The sequence below is a fragment of the Hyaena hyaena genome, unplaced genomic scaffold (genome assembly GCF_003009895.1).
Source record: "Hyaena hyaena isolate Hyena2069 unplaced genomic scaffold, ASM300989v1 scaffold_461, whole genome shotgun sequence".
Classification (NCBI taxonomy): Eukaryota; Metazoa; Chordata; class Mammalia; order Carnivora; family Hyaenidae; genus Hyaena; species Hyaena hyaena.
In genome coordinates this window covers 1,320,378-1,347,972 of record NW_024081095.1, presented here as the reverse complement: position 1 = coordinate 1,347,972, position 27,595 = coordinate 1,320,378, and positions in this window count along the sequence as shown.

Here is a 27,595-nt window from a genome sequence, read left to right as displayed (position 1 = left end):
AGCTCTGCTTTAGTGGTCTTTGTCTCTCCCCAGTCTCTATCACAAGATGGGATGATAATAATTTTTCATCAATTCAAGAGTGCCCAAAAGAGCAGGACCAATCCAAGGGGCTAGAGGAAATCAGAAAGGGGAAAATGAAAATAAGCTTACACGTTTTGTGAAGGCTTCGCAAAAAAAAGAAAACTTTGAGAAACTGTTCGTGGACCAAAAGTCAGTTGTATTTTGAGAAATTCATCATACTTTTTTGTATTAGTTTCCTAGGACTCCTGTAACAAAATGTCACAAGCTGAGGGACTTAAGTAACATAAATTCATCCTTTGGCCATGCTGGGGGTCAGAAATCTCTAAAATCAAGGTGCCAGCAGGGCTGGCACCTGAAACCTTTAAGAGGGAATCCTTCCTGTCTCTCCAGGCTTCTAGGATTTGCCAGCCATCCTTGGTGTTCCCTACCCTGAGCCACTGTAACTCCCGTCTCTGCCTCCATCGTCATGTGGGCCTCTCCTCTGCACGGTTGTGTCTCTGTCAAATTTCCCTCTTCTTTTAAGGACAGAGGATTCAGAGTCCACTCTAATCTAGGTCACATTGGCAAAACCCTATTTCCAAAATAAGGTCACATTATGAGGTAGTGGGAGTTAGGACTTTAACGCATCTTTTTGGGGGGACACAATTCAACCCATAATATTTGCCCCATATATCTAATCCTTCTCCCAACCCTACTGATTCTGGTTCTGAAGAGATCTTTGATCCACCATCCTCACTTGAGCTCACCCGCTTTCTCCTGGTCCACCTGAGCTAATGGAATAACCCCTAACCAGTCTGCCTCTGTCCCTTTTCCATCATCTAGTCCATTCTTACACATTAACCCGTCATCTTTCAACATGTCCATATGGTCTCTCTCTCTCTCTCTCTCTCTCTCTCTCTCTCTCTCTCACACACACACACACACACACACACACACCCCTTGATTGGTTTCCTTTTACACTTAGAGTAAAATTCAAACTCTTTGCTGTATCTACAACTCCTCGCATCTCTGGGCCTCTGCCTGTCTCTTTAACATGATCTTTAAGCCATTCTTTCCTTCACTGACTTTTTAGTATGGCTCTCAAGATCCTGTTTCTTGTATTTTAACCTGGATAATTTCTTCTCATGCTTGAGTCCTTAACTCAAAGTTCACTTCAGGGGTGCCTGGGTGGCTCAGTTGGTTAATTAAGCTTCCGACTTTGGCTCCTGTCATGATCTCATGGCTTGTGGGTTCGAGTCCCACGTCAGGCTCTGGGCTGACAGCTCAGAGCCTGGACCCTGCTTCAGATTCTGTGTCTCTCTCTTTCTGGGTTCCTCCCCTGTTCACACTCTGTCTCCTCTCAAAACAAAATAAAGATTAAAAAAAATTTTTTTAAGTCACTTTCCCAGACTGCTCTCTACTGACTCAATCCAGATCAGCTTCCTGCTCTTTCTTATAAATCTACATCCTTTTTTCTCACAGTGCTCAATCATAAATAGTACAATATACAATTTCACCTTTGTTTTGGTACTTAATTTTCTTTTATCACCCATACCCACTACCCTGAGAACTATAGAGAAGTAGAGAGTTACTTTCTTTAGTCCTGAAACAGCGAAGCACTCAGCAGGCAGCAAGAGCTCAACAAACATATACTGAGTAATCAATAACTGAGTAAAAGAAGGATGGAAGGTAACAGAGGATGTGAAAGCTAAAAATGATTGTGAAGGAAGGAGAGATTAAAAAGAGAAGAAAAGAAGGAGAAATTGTGTTGAATTTGAAAAATAAAAACAATAAAGATACAGTTGGAAAAACTAGAAGACTCAATTTTATAAAATCAAAGAAAGTACTTTATAGATAAACACACCAGTTCATCATTCCATAACTACCATTCTTTCAAAATTATGAAGACAGAGTAGCATTTTAGAATCTTTTTTCTAAAAACCTATCACTAATATATCATATATCATTGCAATTTAATATTCAAATACAAAAACATGGGTTTCCTTATTTGCATTACATTCTCTCACAATATAACAAACGGGATTTTATATTCTCCATGAACCTTTCTTGAACCACTGAAAAAATTGCACTTCTTTTGGATGTGAGGTGAGGCCAGTTGGTTTCTGAATAGATTAAAAAAACAGAAAGGAAAGTAGCAACTTGCATTTGTAACTTATTTGTGAGGTGATATAAATAATACTAATGTGCCAGGTTGCTCTCCCAGTCATCATTTCAAGGCTGAGAATGGAGTTACAAGGTTGAAGAATCAAATATCGGTTCTCTGTGGGCACATGAAGTGAGTTTTTCTCCCTTACCCTTTCTGCTGTGTCTGTATCAGTCAGTGTTCAGATGCAGAGAAAAGATTCCATTCCAGCCAGTATAACCAGACTTCAGCTCAGGTCGGAGCTTAATGGACTAAGCCTCCTAGGTGCCCGAATTTATTGGCTTTTAAAAGATAAAATGAAGCTTTTAACAAGTTCATTTAAAATAAGCCTCAGGAGGCCTGAGTGGCTCAGTCGGTTATGCCTCCAAGTCTTGATTTTGGCTCAAGTCATATCTCACAATTTATGAGTTTAAGCCCTGCATCGAACTCTGTGCTGGCAGCCTGAAGCCTGTTTGAGGTTCTCACGCTCTCTCTGCCCCTCCCATACCTGAGCTCTCTCTCTCTCTCTCTCTCTCTCTCAAAGCAAATAAATGAACATTAAAAAATGAAATTAAATAAAAAAACAATTAAGCCTCTTGCTATTGACACTTTGGCCCAGAGCTTTTTCTCTCTTTGGGAGACTGCTCATATTATGGGATATTTAGCAGCACATGTGGTTTCGACCTACAAAATGCCAGTAGCTGTTTTCCCTCCATGTGACAGTCAAAACGGTCTTCAGATATTGCCAAACGTGTCCTGGGGAGAGCACAAAACTGTACCCAGTTTTGAAATTCTGGTATAGATCAGATAACAAAAGAGGGAGAAGTCCAAATCTTGCTTTTGAAAAATAGAAACAAAAAGTAACATCAAAAACACATAATTTTTATTTCTTGACCATTTTCTATATTAAATTTTAGAAATATATGCTCTAATTTTATGATTTTAGAGAATATAAAGATGAACCTCTCATCTAAGCAATCTACTTCCATAGTTCTTAGCACCTATTTGTACATTTGCACCCTTAAACAAAATAGTTTCTCTACATTATGCGACCTCTTAATACTAAAGAGGTAAATTTTAGATAATCTTATTTTTATATGTAACTATAAATTTGAATGTGTGGACTTCCCATTTTATATGAATTTAAAAACAGCATAGCTTCCCTGTCTCTTTAAATTGTTTACAAGTTTTCATTTATATCACTTCATGACAATAGTGGTGTCAGCCTCAAGAAACTAAAATTTTCACTTGTAAACATACCATTTTCTCACAAAAATAAGTCTAGCTCTTAAAATCAAATGGCAAAATACTTATCTTGTTTCTAACAAATGTGAGAGAAACAATTACTCATTAATACTGCTTTGCAATAATAGTGATAATGAGGTAAATTATATTTTTTATTCCACTGCCTGGTCATCAATGTGTTAGCTCCAAATCAGGCTCTTGCCTCATCTTTAATAAAACAGTGAGAATGATGGTTCTCAGATGTTTTTTCCTGCTTCAACTTTCTTCAGTTAGTAATCATGGCTCAAAATCACTGGGATTTTCAATGGGACAGCAGAGGCATTAGACGCATTTTGCTTCTGGGAGGGGTTCTCAAATTCTCAACTCTGGTTACACATAAGAATCTCTTTGATATTAAAGACTGATGCCTAGATCTCACTCATCGTGAGGGCATCTGATTTCACGTGGCTGGGGTGGGGCCTGGTCCTAGGTGTTATTTTAGAATTCTCTGGCTTGGTCTAATATACAGCCAGCATTGAGAAACATTATTGGAGGATAAACGAGCTCAATTATGAGCAAATTACATGTAGTTTGAAAAAATCCTTTGGATAATTTTCATGTACCTTCTTTTCAGGAAGATCCTTGAGACTATAGATGCTGGCGAGGATGTAGAGAAACAGGCACCCTCCTACACTGTTGGTGGGAATGTAAACTGTGCAGCCCCTCTGGAAAACAGTGTGGAGCTTCCTCAAAAAATTAACAATAGAACTCCCCTATGACCCAGCAATAGCGCTGCTAGGAATTTACCCAAGGGATATAGGAGTGTTGATGCATTGGGGCACATGTACCCCAATGTTCATAGCAGCACTCTCAACAATAGCCAAATCATGGAAAAAGCCTAAATGTCCATCAACTGATGAATGGATCAAGAAGATGTGGTTTATCTATACAATGGAGTACTACATGGCAATGAGAAAGAATGAAATCTGGCCATGTGTAGCAACGTGGATGAAATTTGAGGGTGTTATGCTGAGCGAAATAAGTCAGGCAGAGAAGTACAGATACCATATGTTTGCACGTATAGGAGGATTAGGAGGAACTTAACGGAGGACCATGGGGGAGAAGAAGGGTAAAAATATTGGGGAGGAAGGCAAACCATGAGAGACTGTTGAATGCTGAGAACAAACTGAGGGCTGTTGGGGGCTGGGGAGAGGGGAAGGGAGTTGATGGGTATGGAGGAGGGCACTTGTTGGGATGAGCACTGGGTGTTATATGGAAACCAACTTGACAATACACCATTTAAGGGAGAAAAAAAAAAAAGAAACAGAGAGAAAATGAAAAAAAAAAAAAAAAAAGGAGTATGCTGAGACTGAACTGCCCATGAATCAAGGGTCTCTTTTTTTCTTCTTCTTCTCTCTCTCTCTCTCTGCTCCACTGACACCTCAAAGATAGAACCGTGAATAAAAACAAGTACTTTCTAATGCAGAGTAAGAAGAATTTTGTGTGGCCTAGTATGTTTCCTTTTATATTAGGATTAAATCTGGGAAGATAGGGCCTAGTGTCATTACCGACCATAAAGCTCCAGAAGTGTGGACAGACAAGCCTGTGGCCCTAAAGATGGACTTAAATGGGTTTTCTGACTGATAGACCCATCCAGGATACTGGACAGCCTCTGACTCAGTGGCCTATGGGTTCAAGGCACTAAAGCTCACTCTGAGAGCCTGAACTTACAGCTTCTATGCCAGCCTTCAGTCCTACTTTACTATGCTCCAAATCACAGAACCTACTTGTAGGATTGTGTGGCCATAAGCAGTGTGGTTAATATTTCTTCATTTCTTTTCTCATCTGTGAAGTAAATAGACTAAACAGTAATCAACATCCATTCCTGATTCAATAATTTACAATCTTTTTGTAAGATTTTTTGCAAAGTGGTTAATTATCATTATGATCTTTGAAACCCTAATGACACAGATTAAATTAAATTCAGAGGTTTGGGATATTTCTGTGCCGTCAAAGTCAAGCATATTCTCCTTCTCCAGTTCTGGTTTGCCTCGGCATTTGCTTTTGTGAGACAGTTAGGGTGACACAGTGTTACCTTTCTACAGAGAGAAATTAATGGGCTTAGTGTGAAGCACAGAAAATAGGAAATAACAATTTAAGTAACAGAGAAAAAAGAGAGGAGGAAGTGAGATCACAGACACCAAATGCACATAATTTTTAAAGATGGGAACCTGTGATTATGAGGTGTCAGCAAGGTCAAGTAGATAAGTAGTAAACTGAAAAGATCTGGTTTGTTTTAGTTTGTAAATGGCTTGCACACTCTCCGCTAGCCCACAACCACATAGAGCTGTCACCCGCTCTCCTCCTGCCTTGACAATTCCCCTTAGCCCTTCTCCTCCTGCAGAGAGTCATGAGTAATAAGCCCAAAGCCCCTGCAAAGACGTCCGTCACCCCCACTGTGGGCAGGTGCAGTCATTCAAAATATACACAAATTCCATGGAGAAAAAGACATCATGACGGCACTGCAATCGATCTCCTCACTGCGAAAGAAGTTAAATCCACATGACCTATATTCATGTACAGATTAGTTCACATGGAAAAATGAAAACTGGTGACAGTGAATCATGCAGTAAATACAGGAACTCATAAATAATAAAATCCCTGTGGGTAGAAAGCCCAACATTGAAATAAGAATGTCTGATAAAAATGAAAAAGAGAGATGTTAGAATCAAAATATAAAACTTTGGGGGAACTGATGTAAAAGTTTTTCCAATATCTGAAATATATCTTTGACCTGGATGAACTAAGTGAGGGAGGCTGTGCCAGTAGCCAAGTGACAGATACAATCTAAATTTGAGGAGCTGAATAATTTTTTGATTGACTCTTTACAAAAAAAAAAAAAAAGCCTAATTGTTTTTAAAGTTTAAAGATTAATAAGTAAAAAAAAATCTTTTAGTTTTCCCTTCCAGTCTTGGTCTCTAATAGTAACCAGTGTTATAAACTGGTTTTCCAAAAATATATATATTCCAAATATATATCTTTCTGATACAGACCCCTTTTTGCCTCAGAGTCCACCCAGTACCAGCAAGCTTTTATGTTACCTTGTAAATGGGTTGAAACAGTATCCAAATTGTTAAATTCGCTGCCTTCAGAGTCCAAAGAGGCTTGTCAATTACTGTGTTGCTTCTGAGCGGCAGGGGTTTTGAGAGGCAATCTTTTATCTTTTACCCTACAGAAAATGTCTCTAAGTCCTCTAGAACTCAAAAAAACTTCACTGCTGACTACCCTGAAAGGGAAAGAAAATCATTTTGCCTTGTACTGAGAAATATTCCTTGTAATATATATTTGCCTTTTCCCCTAAGAAAGCCGTAGCTAACATTATTTTTGAGCACTTGCTGCATATTTGATCCACCAACATGAGATATTATAGAATATTGTTTCAGAATAAAGAAACTACCTCAAACTAAAAGTGGTGTGTAAATGGACATAGCTGTGAGATCCACTTATTATATCATGGATTGCTCCACCCAGAATTTGTCAGCCTGATATCTTGGCACGTTGGCTCCTTAAAAGCACAGCTTAGCATTATTCACAGTAGCTGAGATCTGGAAACAACCCCAAAGTGTCCATTGATGAATAAATGGAAAAAGAAAATGTGGCCTATAGATATACACACAAATACATAAATCTTCCTTGACTTATGATGGGGTTATATCCCGATAAATTCATCATCAACTGAAAATATTCTAAGTCCAAAATGCATTTAATACATTTAAACTATCAAACAAATAGCTTAGCCTAGCCTATCTTAAATGTGCTCAGAATACTTAGAGTTTGGCACAATCACCTAGCACAAAAGCCCACTTTATAATAAACTATTCAATATCTCGTGTAATGTACTAAATATTGTAATGAGAGCAAAACACAGAATGGTTGTGTGGGTACAGAATGGTTGTCAGTGGATCTGTTGTTTACACTTGTGATCACGTGACTGGCTGGGAGCTGCAGCTCACTGCCACTGCCCAGCCTCATGACACAGGATCGTATCACATATTGCTAGCTCAAAAGATCAAATTTTGAAAAAATTTCAAAAAATTCAAAATTTGAATACGGTTTCCACTAAATATATATCACTAACTTATGATATCTAAAAACACTGGACTCAGAAACCAAGAGTAGAATGGTGGTTGTCAGGGGCTAAGGAGTGAGGGGAATGGAGGGATACTTGGCAAAGGGTACAAACTTTCAATTACAAGTTTGTGTATTGCTAAATGTGTATGCTTTCACAACATCATAAAGATGAAAAAGTAAGTCAAGAACTTATACCAGAATATTTTTCAGCCATTAAAAAAAAGAAGAAGAAGAAAATCCTGGGGCACCTGGGTGGCTCAGTTGGTTAAGCATCCGACTTGGGCTCAGGTCATGATCTCACGGTTCATGAGTTTGAATCCTGTGTCAGGCTCTGTGCTGACAGCTCAGAGCTTGGAGCCTGCTTCGGATTCTGTGTCTCCCTCTCTCTCTCTGCCCCTCCTCTGCTTGTGCTCTGTCTCTCTCTATCTTTCAAAAATAAAGAAATGTTAAAAAAAAAAAAAAGAATATGTGATGTGCAATAATATGGATGGATCTTGAGGCAATTATGCTATGTAAAGTAAGTCACACAAAAAGGACAAATATATATCACTAACGTATGATATCTAAAAACACTGGACTCAGAAACAAAGAGCAGAATGGTGGTTGTCAGGGGCTAAGGAGTGAGGGGAATGGAGGGATACTTAGCAAAGGGTACAAACTTTCAATTACAAGATACTTGAGTTCTGGGGATCTAGCGTGCAGGATGGTAACTATAGCTAACATTACTATATGTCAACTATGTCTCAATAAAGCTGGGAAACACACACACACACACACATAAGGATCTAGCATAGAGATGATAACCTAAGAAGATGTGGGGTACAACTTAAATCAACAACCACAATATGGTGCTGTGTCTCTAGGAGGTAAAATATGTTAAGTGTAGAAGCAGAAGTGGCACTATTTAACATCACTCCTAATGATCCATTGGGGAACTTTCCCCCCATCTTTGCAAAAGGAAACTCTGCACGTCCAGAGGTCTTCATACATGGGACACAATAAGAGTAGCATCTAACCTGATGCTATGGCTGCACCCGGTTACTTTGTGCTCCATGCTCTAAGAGACCAGCAGACAAAAAGAGGAGTCACCATTCTCATGGGAGTAATGAATGCTAACAGTCAGGAGGAGGTAGGTCTTCTGAGTGCTTCCAGGCCTGTTTTTTTTAAAAAAAATAAATAAATAATGTTTATTTTTGAGGGAGAGACAGAGGGAGAGAGAACGGGGGAGGGGCAGAGACACACAGAATTGAAAGCAGGCTCCAGGCTCAGAGCTGTCAGCACAGAGCCTGACACAGCGCTCAAACCCATGGACTACGAGATCATGACCTGAGCCGAAGTCGGACACTTAAATGACTGAGTCACCCAGGCACTCTGCCAGACCTGGTTTTAATGCTAAAGGCACAAATAAAGAATCACAGTACAAAAAGCATTTGTTAGCCAGTGGCTCAGATGGCTCATGATTACAGGTGTGGGCCACCTCTCCAGGTAAGACACCTCTATAGCAGAGATGCTCGCCAAGAGTGAGGGCAATTTAGAACAGATTCTTGAAGTGGGTGTGATGATTACCAGTTATGACATATATATCCACAGTGAAGGCTGTAACCCATCCAACTAACTCTTCTTTTGTAACTTTTTCTAGGGAATTTGACAGAGCCATAATCTTGAAGAAGCATTTCCCAAATGAGCTGAACAAAAAGTAAGCCAATCTAAGCAATGTGATATGACGGTGGTAGATAGTATGGTACATCACCCAGATGCCTCATCAAGGCTAAATAACTCGCTTATGGATGTTGGGGATGACAACTGCTGACAGTTTTAGCTCTACTTCAAACTAGGAACTACTATCAGCCACAGGGATTTGCCTTACCCGAAGTCTGACTTCCTTTCCAAGGAACCATGACCGATGACTGAGAAATGCAGAAATACAATCTTCATCCCCGCTTTTCCATATTTTGGTGTAACTCTTGAAGGACCATCTCAGGTCAAAGTTTTCTGTCATATCAATTCAGGTCTCAGTTATAATCCCATCGCAAGTCAGATTCTCCTTCTCCCTTTCTTTCTCACCTCCTCACTCCCCAGTAAGCATTCTGCACATGTCTCTCCTTCTCAGAGTGTTTCCTGGGAACCTCCCCTAAGACATCATATCATGAGTATCTTTCTAGTAAGGAGATAAATATGTGTCTCATTAAAATGCCTGTATAGTTTTGCACTGTATTCATAATTTATAACAGCATAATTTACCCACCCAGTGAGTTAGGTAATTCTCAAAGCAACCTAAACTAGACTTCATGATGATAGCAAGTATAGGTTATAAAAGCAACCGGTGCACCAAAAGTTTAGCCTCTCTGTTAATCATTTAAGACGCCTTCCTGTCATTTACAATGGTCGTGGTCTGTTTAGAAAAACTGACTCTAAAAAGAAACTGACTTTATTTTTTGCTGACAGGCTTGCAAGGGAAAAATCACTGATCCCATGTGGTAATGAATTTCTTTGATGTTACTTTATTACATTGATTGATGGTAAGTATGTGTGAGTGAATGGAAGAGTAAGAATACAGCAGAACTTGTGGTCTAAAGAAGAAAATGTAAAATGGTAAAGCCATTCTAAAGAACCAGGTTAAGATTTTTTTAATGCAGGTTTTAAGCAGTAAGATTTTTCATTATAGCTTTTACTTAAAATCTGTACTTCAATTATTTTGCCACTCCTTAAAAGTAAGTGACATCTATGGTTTAATGAAAAACATTAGAGGGGCACCTGGGTGACTGAGTCAGTAAAGCTTCTGATTGGCTCCGGTCATATCTCATGGTTTGTGAGTTCGAGCCCCACATCAGGCTCTCAGCTTTCACTGCAGAGCCTACTTCCAATCTTTTGCTCCCTGTCTCTCTGCCCCTCCTCTGCTTTCACTCTCTCTCTCAAAAATAAATAAACATTAAAACAAAAGCATCACAGTGACACAATCCATCTGTGGAGGTCTTTATTGTTGTTCAAAACTTTCTTTGTCCATAGATAGCCAAAGTTGTTCCTGTTCCTTTTCCTTCCACATGGAGGATTGAGGTACATTTTTTTAAATGTTTATTTATTTTGAGAGAGAAAAAGAGTGAGCATGCGCAAGGGAGGGATAGAGAGAGAGGGAGAAAGAGAATCCCAAGCAGGCTGCATACTGTCAGCGCAGGGACCCACTCAAAGTTTGAAGTCACAAACTGCCAGGAGCCGCACCGGCTTCTCTGGATGGCAGTCACAGCAAGGAAATGGCAGTGTTTGCAGCTCCTGCCATTAGAAACGAAAACTGGTATCTCTTTCTGCTACTACTGGCTCATGTTGGAAATGAGCCTGCTGGTATTGACCAGGCCTCACAATATTCCATATCAGACCAATATTCCAAACACAGATACCTCATAAGGAAAAGCATATTCCTGCCTTTACAAAAGAGACTTCAGATGAAAGCTCTGTGGGGATTGTCAAAAGGCTCTCCTATGGGCCTTGCAGACCCAAGACTTGCATAATAAAGGGGGTTAAGAACACAAGAGTTACAACTGAGCCTGGCCCCGAGACAAAGAGCCTATTTTGGGGTTAAGGGCAGAACATAGCTACTACATATATCTTTGCTAATTGGTGAAGCATAGCAGTCCCTTCCTCAAGGCCTACATTCCACAAACACCCTCCCTTACACTGGCAGCTGGGATGAGGATAGATAAGAGTAGCTAAAACATAAACCCAGGTGCAAAGACTGACACATTTAGGGCCCCCATGTTAGTTTCCACAAACAAACCAATTCAGAAACATTCATCCTCTTGAGAGCCAGACAGAATAACTCCTAGCTTATCTATATACAATTTAACTTGTATGTTATCCTATTTTTCACTAAGAACATTCTGTTATTTCCGTGGTCGGAATAATTCTGCAATTGATATCACAAAAGGCCTCCCATTGTAAGAAATTCCTTTTTCTGACTTTGTGTTGTTGCTGAACTTTTAAATAAAGACACCAAAACCGACAGGACAAAGACCCCTGCCTGGGGATCAGAAAGAATCTCGGGGCTCTCTCACTCTCTCTCTCGCTGACACCGTCCATCCTTCAGGGACCCCTGGACCTGCCGGAGCCGGTCCAGCCTCCAGCAATGAACCATGAGATAATGACCTGAGCTGAAATCAAGAGTCAGATGTTCAGGTGACTGAGCCACCCAGGTGCCCCAAGGTATGCTTTTTAAAGGACAATAAGAAAAGCAAAGGGGAGATGTTTTTAGTTGCTGCAGACCATATTTTTTATCTAGTAGCATGCAAATGCAATGTTGCAAATATCACATAGGAAGTAGTTGTTAAGTCTTTAGTAGATAACACCAATGTGGAATTCTCAGATCTACTTGGTAGGTGGGTACTACACTGTTGGTAGGTACTGAAGTTCCTAGGTACCAGACAAAATGTAAAATGATAGACTATGCCGGTGGGAACTTGATGACTGTGAAGCTTGCTCATTCCTGGCAAAGAGATCATGTAAAGGACGTTTGTGCTGCTTGTCTGTTCTGTTCCTCAGTCTTGATGGTAATCTTCACATTAGTTCTCAGTAGATCTTTGAACTCAGTAGATCTTGGCTGAATCCTGATCTTCCAAAGGCGTTCTCCCTGCACCCCTTTCAAGTACAGGCTATCTACTCTTTCACAAGCGAAGTGCTTCAAGGCCCAGAAGTGAGGCCATTCCCTCAATAGCCCATACTGTGACTCCCAGACAATGAGCCCCCCACCCTCTCGTTACCCCTGTCATTCTTTCAGCCTCAGGTCCTGTCATCTCTATCAACTACTGACCCTCTGAGTTACTACTCCTTCACTGGAGGCTTCTGCACCTGGTTTACATGGGTCCTCTGTCCCTGTTCTTCCATCGTGGGTGGCTTCAAAAATCCATGTGGCTGATCATCTAACCAATAACCAGGCCTCTTGCCCCCACGTGTTCTTCATAGTCAGTAACTGACCCCTCAGCTCTCCCTCTGCCACACATTCCTAAGATCATGACCTAGAACTTTCCACATCCAAAATGCTCCACCTCCAAGACTATAGATTCAAGCACCTGCTCTCTCATAAATGCCTCTCCTCCAGGTGCTTACTTTTCAAACCATTTCTACTATGATTACATTCTAATGTTTATATTCATCATTTTCATTACACCTCAGTCTTCTTTTACTTTATTCTCCTAAATATCCTTCCTTAAATATTCTTGTCAATCACGTCAATTCTCTGTACCTCTATAGCTTTATTACATCTACCTGACAAAACCCTCAGCCTGCATCAACCCTCCTATTTTCTTATTCAGTGTCTGCATGTAAGCTGTGGAACAACACTGGAGAAAGGGGCAATTTGATTTTTATTATATGTCCACCAATAGAAAAGTTAACTCTTAAAAGAGCACAGAAATTTCTGGTCTAGATTACCTCTTAAGAATTTCTCTTTGTTCATTCTTCTCAAAGAAATTTTATCTTTCTTTCTATATTTATATAGCTATAAAATTACTTTTATCGAGATGATTGCTACCTCTAGTATTTTTCAGGAATGAGAGACTATAAAGTGAATACTTCATGAAAAGAGTTTGGTCAAAAATGCAAATGAAATCATAGACAATTATCTCTATAGAACCCCAAATTAAAGGTAAAAGTGTGAGTGGCACAGATGGACAGTTTCGGTGCATGTAACAATAATGACAATAAAGGCTGGGAAGTACTTGCCTCTGACACTGTCAAAATTCAGTTTTTAGGGGTTTTCCATTTTCATGTTTTAAATTTTGAATGACTCCCATTGCTGATTTATGTGATGGTTTTGTGATAGATGTGACACAGATTTAAGTTATTGCCTTCCATTTTTTTCTGATTTGAGAAAAGAAAAAAAACAATAGCTGGATTTAATCCCTGCTTCAACATCTTCATGATATACAACCTTGGAAATGTAGGCAATGTCTTGCACCTTTCTGAGTCTTGGTTTCCAACACTATAGTTAGAATAACGCCAATACCTACCTCAAACTGGTAATTGTGAGGGTAAAATATAAAAGTCCTTATCACTTAGGCACTCAATGAACAGTAGTTTTTAATAAATTTAATATTGAGCTTCTGTTTTTGAACCTTTACTATAATCACAGGTAGAATTACCCTGTTTAATTTTGCAAGGTCAACTACATATGATTTATAAAAAACAAAATGAGATACATAATGAGGTAATTTTATCATCATCATCATCTTCCTCTGAAGATGGTGGTTTCTAAGATCATGATGTTATTTTACCAGAGAGAGGTAATTTGGACATGGATTCTAATCTATTGCAATGAAGTAGTGAGAATTCAAATGCAAGAGACATAAATGTTTGGCTATGCTTGCAAACCTCTTGAAGTAACTTATATGTTGGTTAAAATTCTGGAATAAAACTTCTCTCTTAACTGTACCCACTTATTAACTAGGTACCTGGAAAGAAACATGTAAGCCTCATCCAGCAGGCTGTTTCAGTGACTCCATAATATAGATTCTGTTCTTATGCTTGGTGTGAATGCTATGTAACCATGAACTTTGCCCTCTAAGAGCACATGGTCTAATGAGGAGGAAATCTATAAATAGATCAATATAATTGAAATAAGGAAGGTGCTGAAATAGGGGTACACATAGGATGCTATGAGAATATACAGCAGCAGTATTTATCTGTAGTGAAATTATCACGTATCACATAGACCTTCAGGTCAAGAAATTAACAGAAAAAAAATAGGCAGATATCTATGTAGATAGCAACAAAAGTACCACTACCGTCACCTTAACTTATTTCTATTAGGAGAAAAAAAAGACTACATTGTACTCTCTTCTCAGAAGAAGGTAACAGGGTGAAAATCTGTTTTCTAAACTTCCAGCTAATATGATTTATATTCCTATTTTCAGAAAACACACGTTGCTTTAACCAAATAGCTTATTTTCCCACACTTTCTCTCTTTGAAATATGAAAAGAAATTCCAAGCAAGAACAAAATGAAGATCAGGCAGTTGTTTGGGCTACTAATAAATAATTATAAGGCTCATCACTATTATTTTTCCTTTTAATATTAATTTTAAATATACTAGGCACTGTAAAGTATACGGGTAAATACAACATTTTAAGGAAACTCTGGGCTTACATACATACTATTTTATTTGAAAATAAACAAAAGGAGAAAAAACAGATGCCACAACATAATTTCCTTTTATTTTGGGAGGAAGAAGCAGTCTGTTATTCTGGAGAAAAAACAACAGTGAATGGGGTGTTCTAGAGCCACAGTAAATCAGTTTATCTCATGAAATTACTACAATAAATAAATTGAATTATTTTTTCCAAAGTCAACATTTGGGCTTCGTGTAGAGTTTCATGCTCTTAATGAGTCTCTACTTTCATTATGAAAAAATAACAGTTACTTCACCATATAATAGCTTATAATATTGTTATATCCCCTCTTTATCCCTTAGGTCAATGATATGTAACAAAACATTAACATTCACTTATTTTTTTAATTAATTTATTTTTTAAATTTTTAATTTATTTCTGAGAGGGAGGGGAAGAGAGATAGAGACAGTGTAAGCAGGGGAGGGTCAGAGAGAGGGAGATACAGAATCTGAAACAGGCTCCAGGCTCTGAGCTGGCTGTCATCACAGAGCCCAATGCGGGGCTCGAACCCATGAACCACGAGATCATGACCTGAGCCAAAGTCGGACTCTGAACTGACTGAGTCACCTCGGCGCCTCAACATTCATTTAAATCAAAAGAGGTTTTATATGAGCATTTAAAAAAACTTTTTTGGTGGGTATTTTAGCTTAATTGAAACCTTTTAGAATCCATCAAAATATTAGAAAAACCATACCAGGAGCTGTGTATATGTTATTTTTGATAGCATAATCTGAAAAGGCCTTTCTAAGTAGATATTTGACTGAAGCAAGGGAATGAAGTTTGTTACTTTATGGGGCAAATGGAGGTTAAGGGCTTCTTATGGGAACCAAAAAAATATAGTAGTATATATGTAATAATTTTCAAATTAGGGAGCAAATACAAATAAGGAACAGGTAAAAGGAAATTTCAGTATTTGTCAAGAAATTAGAATATTCATATATCTATGAATCTAAATCTAATCTAAAGATTAGGTTGTGGATAAAAATTGCATTGTGGATAAAATAAATTTTTATAGAAGTAATAGAATTAAAGTATACATAGATATGGAAAATTAATGTTAAAGTTAAATAGAATTTCTAGATATATGTACATTTAGTTGTATAAATAAAAATAACTAATATATATTTATACTTTATATATAAAAGGATATAAAGAGAATGTTTTTATGCTTTCAGAACCAATGATTACCTTCCTAATAAGGGTATGAGATTAATTCTTGAAGGGTATGTGTGCTGATTTGTTTTTAGACCAATTTTCTCTTAGCCTCTTGACAAATTTTAAGATATACGTTATTTTGTCATCTTTAAAAAAACATGCAGTGTGAGGTTGAAAGACAGAATCATGTTCTCAGCAGCTGTGCAATGCTAGCATGTTGTGAATATTCAACAAATATTAAGTGACATTGAAATATGAATTGATGGATAATGAATCACTTTAGGGAATTATCCTGCCAAAATGTTTTGGAAGATCCATGAAATGTTTGACAAATCCAAAGTATCCCAAGATTTGCTTTTGCTGAGATTTATTTATTTATTTGAGGGGATGGGGAGACAGGTTCTGATTTTTCATCCGGCTCATTATGTCCTTCTGTTAGAGAGTAATTCATGTTCAAATCATATTAGTTTAACTTTTGTTAAGCAATTGATTTCTTAGTGGTTATATAATTGGAAAAACAGGACATCTAGAAAAATTGCCTCTTTTTATTAAGTAGAGAAATAAAATTGATTAAGGAGAAACTTAATTATAGTAATGGGATTGACCCAGAAGAAGGTAATAAGCACCAGGACAGGACACAAACATTGCATTTACAGAGTTTGTAACTAACAACATTATCTTATTTAGCATTTACTTAAATAAGGGAGGGAAAATCCACAGTGTGTATGTGCGTTTTTGGCCCCAATTTTCTTTTTGTTACATTCAAATGAACAGGATCTTTATCCTAGGACTTAAACTGTGATTTTAACATAATGATTTAAAAATTATTTCACTTTAAATACTAAGAAATGTTAGCTTGTTTTTTTCCATTTTTATGTCCCTGACATTTTCTTCTGTGTATACTCATCACTATAGTTATGTAAATCTTCTCATAAGGAAAGTATATGGTTTAGTCAAGATTCTTAAAGTTGCAAATTACAAAAGCCAGTTTAAGGAAAAAGAGGGGATTTATTAGGATACAGAGATCCTTAACAGGAGTTAAAAAAAATAATGCCACCAGATGTCAAGTTGGACTGGAAGGAGCACTAGATGCTCCTGGCTAATGGGATGCTATTGGCTACTGGGATCATCTTCTGACCATCTCTTCATTCTGGTTCTCTCCATGCATTTTTTTTTTTTTTGTCTTTCTTTTTTTGGCAGACTTTGTTTTTTCACCAGTTCAAGTCACATGATAGCAGAAGAACAGCACAGACACAGCTATACATGGTAGAATATAATTCATATTAGAAAGATGGACTCCCTTGATCCTAATTCCTAATTCCCAAGAACGTGACTTGGTCCCAGACCAAGTGATATAGCTAATAATTTTTCAATTAATTCTGGCCAGAGACTCAAGGTGCCATTACATAAATATGGCTGCTACACGCTAACAGTATGAGTATGAGGAAGTCTGAAGTAGGCAAGAGTAATTAAGTGCTTCATTATGAGTGATACCCAAAGGAGTTTACTGTATTATAGAAGAAGTGAAGTTTTATCTAAGAGTCTCCTTCTCAATTACTTTACTCTTTATATTCATTACAATTTTTAGGACACCTTTTCACCATTCAAAATCTAGTTTCCAAATCATCTCTTAAATCTTCACATTAATGAGAAATGACCATCAAACAAAGCAATCCTAGAAATTAGGCTAATAAACTCAAAAAATTACAAACCTAACTACCTGAGGGTTCTGGAGGCTGAAGATTCTGAAGCAGAGCCAAACCTTGGGGAAAGCAATCCAACAGACTGAGCTCCTTCATTTTTTTGCAGTTTTGCTCTGAGGGAAGCCTCAGTCATAGTGGCAATAGTACGATATACGGATGGTTCAAATCTGGATAGAAATCCCACTGGGTTACTGGCTGAAGGAAATAAAGTAAGAAGCATATGGCAACTAGAGTTACCATGGAATAAGAGAATAGAAAGAAGAAAGCCAGAGAAAGAGGATCCCAATCTCTGTGCTTAAACTCAACCCAAGTCTCTGGCTGACCGCTAAGCCACAAATTGAATGGGACAAATGGAAAGCAGCTCATAGTTATGGTTTAAGGAACCGATCTAGGATACAAGCTGCCGTCCACCACAGGCACGCCTGTTTGCACTTTGAGTCTTACCAAGTTAATTGCCTGCTAAAACAAAAGCATCAACACTTCTTGGAGCAATATAACAAAATCCAGATTCCCCACAACCTAATATTCTGAAAGTTCAGGATAAAGTCCAATATTACTCACATGTAAATAGCCAGGAAAATGTGATTGAGTCTCAAGGGAAAAGGCTTTAAACAGATGCCAACCCTGAGGTTAGCAGATGTTGGGATTATTAAGACAAGTTCTTTAAGGGAGCAGTTATAATTATGCTCCATGACATAAAGAAAACTAGACTTGTAATGAATGAAACCATAAGGTATTTCTACAAATATTGAAAGTTAGAAGTTGTAGAACTGAAATTTTTAATACTTGGCATAAAAAATCCACTGGACAGGCTTAAGAGAAATAGAGACACAAAAGGGTCAGTAAATTTGAAAACATATTATTAGAATGCATCCAACTTGAAGAAGTAATATCCTGTGCAACATATTTATTAATTTGAAAGGGAAAAAAAGTAACTTTATAGTGGAGAAGATGGCAGACACCACTTCAACCAAGTGACAGAGTGAATATTGCCATTAACATGCCATGACACACTGAGAAGAGTGGAGCATTACTCCTATGGTTTTCTTTCTGGAAATGAATAACCTGAATTTAATCGTGAGGAAATATCAGACAAGCCCAAACCAGTACAACATAATAGTACTCTTCAAAGTTGTCAAGGGCATGAATGACAGAGACTGAAGGCTGTTGTAGAAGAAGAGGCACTACAGAGACAGGACAGATGACTGGAATGTGGGACCCTAGATTTTGTTGTGGTCCAGAAAGAGGACATTAGTAGAATAATCGATAAAATTTGAATAAGTTCTATAAATTAGCTGATAGCACCTTACCAATGTTAATACTGTGATTTTGCTAATTATATGTGGTTATGCATGTATTGTTAAGAAATCTGTTTTCACCAAATTTTTAATTTCAATGCAATCCCAATCAAAATCCCCGCATGTTTTCACAGACGTTGACAAGATGATTCTAAATTTTTTATGGAAATGCAAATGAACAAGAATAGCCAAAGCAATTTTTGAAGCAGCAGAAAAAATTGGAGAACTTAAATGTTCTGATTTCATGACTTACTATAAATATACAGTAATTGAGAGAATGTAGTAGGGCAGAAAAAATAGATGTATAGTTAAATGGAAGAGAGTAGAGTCCAGAAATAGGTTGACACATAATGGGCAGAATGATTTTTTTTTAAGTAAAAGGGGCCTTTCAGTGAGGAAAAGAAATGTCTTTCTTCCAAAATAATGTTGCAACAAATGGATATTTATATGGGGAAACAAGTAAACATTGATCTTTACCTAAAACCATATACTACACTTAATTAACCTGAAAGGATTTCTGGGCCTAAGTATGAAAACTAGAAAATTTCTAAAAGAAACACGGGAAGAATGTCCTTGTATCCTTGAGATAGGTAAACATATCTTTGATAGAATGCAAAATGCTTGAACCATTTTTTTATAAGTTAAACTTTATCAAAATTAAAGCATGAAGCCCTAGAATGGGCATCAAATACTTGTTTGTATAACCAGGGAGCTGCCCTATCCCAGGTTTTTTGTTTTGTTTTGTTTTGTTTTTGTAATTTTTTCCCAATTTGATAGATTCTTCCAAAGTATTTTTTGCTTATTACTGACAGGAAACAATGTTTCTTGATCTAGGTTTACCTGTAAATTGTGATATTTTATACCGACAACTTCTTTCTAAGATTAATGTTCAGAAACAATTCTTTATGCTCAGTACAGAGAACATTATGACTAAGGTAAAACCATATGGGAGTCATTTGCACTGAACATACAGAGCCTGGAAGGAGACAAGGAAGTAGAGATTCCCTAGTTCCTTTTATATGACTACTTAGCATGACCAATGTGCCTGCCTTGCGGTACAGATGAAAGCTCAAAAGTGAGGGCTAGAAAACATTTTCCAAAAAGGGAAGAAGGTTGTTCTCCTCGCTGGAAAACCTAGGAATGCATCACTAAATGATCTCAGGATGGGCTAAGTTAATATTAGGAGAGTGACAATGTGAGTTAAGTCTTTACACAGCTAGCAGGTACTCTTGAGAGAAGATTTCTGGCAAAAGGCAACATATTGAACAGAATCCCCATTACATCTCTGACACTCTCAAGATATTGTTCAATTATTTGGCTCAATGGCAACTCACAAAGCCTTTTGCACAAGCAATTTTTCAAAGCCTTGTAATTCTTGTAGACGTGTGTATAATTCCCATTTTTGATTCTCTTTATGTTAAGACACTGGAACACAGGAGTTTCTGTTTTTAAATAAACATAATTTGAATGTCACAGAATCCTGCTGAGTAGTTCTTAAAGATTTTTTTCCTCCTTGCTTAAAAGCTTTACACTATTTTCCTAAGAGAAAACCTATTCCAACATTAAAAGGTTCCAATTAGATATGAAACTCCAAACCCATGAATTTTGAGAGGGTTCTGAACTTGCCAAAACAATTTCTCGTTAGACTTGATACTTGGATTACACACTCCCACTGCATATTTTAAAAGCCTTTACTATAAAGGTTTCCTATAACAAAAGAGAGATGAAAAGATACTGTAATTATTCACGGAACATATTCAAGCCATCACTGGTGATGAAATATGATATCTATGACATTCTTCCACTGTAAATAAGGCAGTGATTCAGAGGAGTGTTATTAGCTACAGAAAACCCATTCTTATCCTTATTAACACATAAAACAATAGCTTTCATCTCAGAGTACTTTGCCTCTCAGTCTAAAACATACTAAACCTAAACTCTCTGGGAATAAAATTTAAATTGCAGGTCGGCTTCAGCTGTTCATACTTTCAACTCAAGTGGAAACTTTGGGAGCCTTCCCTCTAATGACACGGGCAATGCAATACCCTTCTCACCTGGACACAAGCCAATATTTGAGGCTGTTCAGTAGGTGGACCCGGGCTGGGGAGCCAGGTTAGAGGGAGGCTGCTGATTCTTTACTGAGGGCCCAGTTTGTCAGCCTAGAAATTGTCCTAGAAGTTTCTTGTGAAGACTATGAGGCGTAAACGGCTATAATCTTGCAGTGTTGTGGAAAGCCACATCAACTCTGAACTGGATACTGAACGCAGAAATTAGAGGGAAGCACACTTGATACCCAAACGCAGCTTGTAGCCTGCCGAGTGAGTGTTACCCTTGCATTCATTCGGATAAGCCATCCTTGAGATTGCATGTAAACATATTCTGGTAACGACAGCAACGCTGGTAAATGGACAAACACTTGATTAGAGGAGTTTCGCCGCTCTCTGTGTGATGCTTTCCAGAGGGTCTGTCTTTGCCACCGGCAATCCTTCAGAAAAGGAGTCATGCACGCATTGCACCTCTTGATTTTAATAAGGGCTCTAAGCTTCCAGCGCAATTATTAAGGCTTTCCAAAGTGGCACAAGTAGTAGCTTCAGTGCCCTGAGATCTTCTCCCTGATTTTATTACAATGAAACTAATGTTAAAAAAAGAAAAAAAGTGGCGGGAAAATGGCAAGTTGACCCACATGCCATGTCTCGTATGCCATCAAAACCTGCTGCTACATGAGTTTTCTTGCAACTGTCGATGTTATTACTCATGACCTTGTCGGACTTAGAAAACCTGCATCCATTTTAACCACTTGCTGAAAGCACACAGAACTGCTGAAGAAAAAGTTTCCAGGAATATATTAAAACAAAACTGCTAACTCAGCCAAATTTCCTGCACACTTGGAAAGCCTGTAAAACAGCAGGCCAATGTTAATACACAGAGAGAGGAGAAGATAGTATAACTAAGTGAGGCTGCTGTTTTAATGTCAAGGTTTTAAAAATTAGGGGAATGTTTCCGTGAGTGTCAATTATCTTTTAGTGGCCACAGTGAGTTCTTTCAACTTACCTTCGGGTTATTTTTAACACTGAAAATTAAGATCGCAATTTGCTGAATGCATCAATTTTACTTTTTTTTTTTTTTTTTACTAAATTGAAGAAATAATTTGGTAAATAAGGTTAGGGTTTCTGAGAAACTGCCAGATGTTCCAGTTTTAGAAAAAAAATCCATTTTCCCAAACTGAGAAATACTGTATGTACATGTGAAATAGTAGCTAACAGGCAACAGTTACTGATATCAACAAGTAATTTGTGGCTTGTTTGGTAACTCTGTCTTGATATAGGCACTGACTTCATGTTAATTCATTTCTATCTACTCCTCACTCATTTCCAAATATTCTCATAGCCTCAAAATACCTTCCTCAATTATCCCCACACAATATGAGGGACCCAGTTCTTCATTTTTCATCCTATCACAGTTAAAACTGTAGGTCTTAGGTTCTTGGACAAACTCATTACTTTATTCAACTGATACCATTCTTGGCAAATAGTGGTCCCAGAAAAAGTATTTTTTTAACAAAACCAGAAGTTACATTCCTCACGCAATTTATTTTGATATTTAGACTGATTTTAAAAAATTTTAACACAAAACATAGTTATTCCACAGATAAGAATATATTAATCAGTTTAATACCTACTGTTACCAGCACAGCACATGTAACTCCTTTTATTCTATCTTGTACCTTTCTTAGATTTTGTGGCAGGTTTTGTGTAGGTGCATGAATGAATTGCTTAACTAATTTGAGATGACTAATTCTATGACACATGTTTGGGGTTTTTTCCCCCTAAAAAATCCAGACCAGGGGTAGATACTAATTCTGTTGAGCTGAATTAAAAAATCAAACTGAGGAATTTTGGGTTTCCTTCATAAGCTATGGCCTTTGCCATTTAAATAAGCAATAATAGAACATATTGATCACTTGACTTGATACTCCATTTTTAAAAAGAAGAATTATTTTAATGAGATACTGAGCCTAAACCAAAGGAAACTTACCTATTAACTACCTAGCTATTATTTGTGAGTTAAGGACTTAATATCTTCACCTACCTATATAGTATTTCTGTGTGATTAATAAGCTTTCAAAAAAGGTTCTTCATACTGGGGAGAAAATTCTGGAGAATAACAAAAGAATCTTTCTGGGAGTTAGTTAACAAACATAGATTAGGAAGAAGGATAAAAGTTGAATTCAAATTGTGAAGAATATTTGCACCACCATATCAAATGTTCTTTATGTTTAAGGAGTTAATGAAAAATAGGATATTTTAGGAAGCAAGGAACCAGATTTTTGGCATTTGTTTTTTCTACATTTAAATAAATAATAAAACACTGTCCCAATCATGAATGGATTTACTCATCTAGATGTCAGGATGTGTCAAACGGATAACATTTCTACCAGTAATATTGAAATGACAGGCAGCATCATACAGAATGAGCATTCAGAAGATCTGTTTCATAACCCTGCTCCCATCAACTAACCAGTTGTTCAGTTTGCAATCTTTAATCTCTGGTCCATAATCTGTTGCTGTTACTGAGTTATCTGATCAGTTGATCCATCAGCTCCCTTTTAGCCTTAAAACTCTGATCTTTCAGAAGACTTCAAATTCGGCTTGGTAATCAAGGGATCTTTTTAATTACGGTGAAAGGTTATGGTCAGGACAGTGTTTTTCTTTCTTTGTAACTATTGTATTAGCTCAGATAGCAAAAATGTTTTCAGATTATTTTGTCTGAAAGTAGATAATAAAAAAAAGAAGATGTGAGAAATAGATTTGTTTTGGGGTCACTCCCTGCCCACACTTATGTACAGGAGTATGAGTGTTTTGCATGTACATTTCATGTGTTTTTTGTTTGTTTGCTTTGTTTCTTCCCTTTTCTGCTTTTTAGCATTTCTTGCTTTCAGAAACTTTCAAGTGCCAAAAGAACCACATTTATATAAAAAGATTTTTTTGGAGCATTGTTGCCAACCTTGATTTGAAGCTGGAGTTTACAAAATCTTCACAGAGCCTATTTTAATGAGGTTTCCAGCTTTAATAAAAAGAGTGTGGTTGCTTCACTGAAATGACCTGCCAAAACTTTCTTAGGTTCATCCATGGTTACACTGAATATTAAAAATATTGAATAATAGATTGAAGCAAGAGCATAAGCTTTCATCTAAAAGGCAGAGCGGCTGCTCCAATCCTTTATATTAAGAACAAATCGTCTCAGGGCATCTGTAGAAACAACCAATAATTCTTAATAAGTAACATTATTTACTACAGGTATAATTTGTGGTGGTTAGCGTTTTGCAAAATTGAACTTGCTTCAGTTTTGATTAAAAGTATTTATTCAGGCTCTGAATAAAAGAGCTCCAGTAAAAAATGAGGAGGATTTTGTAAGCTGCTGAAACAAACTAGCTTTTGTTCTTGATTCTTAAAAAATATGAAAGCATATTTGTTTCCAGATGGAAGATAACTAACACAAAAAAACTGCTTTGTCCATAAATATGGTTGCTTCTTAGGTTTCAGTAAGTTCACCAAAATATATAAATTCCCTTGAAGCAAATTAAAGTGAAACTCGTATTGGAGAAAAATTAAATAAGTAGGAACTAGTTATTTCCCTTCCTTTTATTCAAATCGTGGGGAAGATGGGCATTATAAGTTGAGAAATTTTGTCTTTGTTATTCTCATTATTTCTTTGTGCAAGATGTTTGTTAGTATAACGATCAGGCTGTCTATTGATAAAATTATGTGACAATCTACATAATTATGTTGCATATATGTGAGACTAGTTATGAATGATTAGATTGTTGTTCAAAGTTAGAATGTCTTTATTTTAGAAAAGCCAATGACTACAGAATGAATGGGATTGTTTGTGGTGGCAAAAATATGTCCAAATTGCAGAATCAGACTGCCTATTTAGAAAGGACTTAGGCTGAGGAGCATTATTTACCTTTATCCATTAATGACAGGAGCTAAATGAAAGAATCTGCATAAACACAACAGTATAAGTCACCGCTAAGTATGGTGTAACTTAAATTATTTCTGTTCCAGTGCATTTAAAGTGTCAATTAATTGCCTCCATTTCAAATGCACACCTTTTCCCCAATTATCAAATTAAAATTTGAGCTGAATCAATGAGCACAATGATAGTTTAATTATATTAAACCACATGAAATAAACAGTGAGGAAGTGTTTGTGCAGATGGGCACCTGAGTCTGTCACCTCCAGGCAGAGCCAATGACAAGTGTCATTCTCTTGGTAAATAAAACCGCTTTATTTTCCTGTCACTGTAGCATCCCTACTTATAAAGACAGGAGAATGGGTTGAGATAGAGAGATTTGAGGGAATTACAGAAGGAGAAATTGCAGACGCAGATGTATTTTTTTTTTCTAAGGGCACCAGGTGTTTTAAATGCCACCAGAAGGGTGCTCCAGGCAATTCCGTGCTGTCCAAGATAGCTTGGCATAGATTATCTGAAAGCTTTTGTGTCTTTTCAGCTTTTGATTAAAGGCCAGTGTCAGGACTCCTCTGGGCTTTTGCTTGGTACAGTAAAGCCGAGGGATTTTTTTTTAAGCTGCTGCCAAAAAGATGCCAGTTAGGATAATTACATTTCAATTTAAATTGGTAATTTTATGAAAATTTAAACCAGAATATGTGTCACCCAAATCTCCTCACTTTCATTCCTCCCAAACATGCATACACACACCCCTCGTGTTTTGGGGGAGACAATGACAGCAGCCCACCAGAACCTTCCCATGACCCAGAGATATGTGCCAGGAATTAAGCAGATGAGGGAAAATTGAACAGAGCCTGTTTTCTCTGTCCAGATTTATTTTCTAGCCTGGATTTATCACTAGTGTACACTGGAACGATCCCAGGGCATCCTAGCTTCCAGTATCTTTTTCCCGTGGACCCAGCAAAAGAAGCTTTAGACCATAACTGTAGTATTTAAGACATTGTTTTCCATTCACAGTCAAGCTTTGTATTTGTTAACAGGATGCAGAAAAGGAATCAAACTACTTAGAGTCTCTCACCCTCTTGGTGAAAGGAGTGGGGACCCAAGTGGCTAGATGAACCCTGAATTTTCTGTCTGCCACTTTCTTTTTCCAGGACACATACGCAAGCTTGGCAGCACCAACAAAGTGGAAGTAATGTTCCTTTGTTTAGAATGCAGTGTGTACGAACATTTACATAATAAAATACACACACAAATAACAGATGGTGAAGAGCCACTCATTTCGCCACATGTTGTAAGCACGATACCGTTCCTTGATGATCTCATTTCTCTTACTTCTGCCTACAGATGTCTACCAGCGATTTAACCTCAGGGGTTATTCAGATGGTTGAAAGGTTTGAAGACAGGCACAAATCTGTCTACAGAATTCTCCTCTGCCATCAGGTGTAAATGCCCTTTCTGGGTAGAGTTATCAATCCACAAAAATGCTTTCCTCTTGTCTAAAGGACTGAATAACAACCCCTTTCTCATGACACTTGTTGGGCAGATATTGTCTACAAAAGAGACCAATAAATACTGTCGATATGCTGACTTTGAAAGAGGTCTTTTCCGTCTAACCTTTTGTTCCAAACAGAAAGTGGCTTATTAATAATCTTGGTTATTAAAGGAATAGCTTTCTTTTATGGAGGTGAAGAAGGACCTTCTGAAATGCATGGAAGTCTCCCAGATGCTGTTTGCTCACATGTCCTATCTGTAATTAGAGTTAAGCCTCAAATGTGTGGTAATAGACATGTTGTATAGATTTAACTGCCACTTCCCTCCCTAATTTACACTTCGGTAACACTTTTCTTCCCAAAAGCACAAATTACATTCCTTTTAATTAGCTCCCAATGTACTTTATTAAAGTACATTGGGAATGCACATTATTAACCTAATAATATATGAATGCACATTATTCAAAAGTACATAATCATTAATTAAATATTGCAACATGTAAGGAGATAGCATTAGCATACCCATTTTACAGAAATGAAGGCATGTTAAGTTATTAACTGATCCAGAATAAGAATCCATGTTGATCGGTCTAGAATTCATTATTTCCAAGAGAACGTGTCTTTGACCAAATTCTCTTACTACTTCTTACATAAAGTGAATTATAATTTTTAAGCAACAGTGTTTTTTTTTAAAAAAGAGGTTGATGCCTATAAATTAACAGTTTAATATAAAGAAATCTCAGATTTTGACAAGTATACACACACACACACACATACACACACACATATATATATCACTTTTTACACTAATCTAAGCCAACAAATATGGATATTAAAAGCAGTCTGATATCTTAAGAAAAGAACAATGAACTTTATTCAAAATAAAAACAAACATTCTTACTCCTTTGAGAATTTTAGAAAATAACATTTGGAAATTGGCCTCGGGACAGACTGGAATGTGAATGAAAACAATTAAAAAGATGAGAATAACTTTTGGAAAGGGAAAAGAAGTAAAAAAGAGAATTCATTTAGATATATTCCTGAGCACCGACTAAAGGACACTTGATGACCAAATAAACACAAGCATATTCCAGAATTAGCAGATGATCCATTAGCAACTGGAAAAAACAAGAGTGGTTACAGAGTAAGAAAAGACAGAACAGCAGAGAATAGAAGGAAAGAACAGAGTGTAAGGCGATTGGAAAAGGTGACAAAAGGGCTTTCTACCTGACAAAGAACTTTAAGCAAGAGAAGGAAAATGAAAGAGAAACAAAGAGCCTGTCAGAGAAGAAAAGGAAAAACAAAAGTTGATAATCCGACA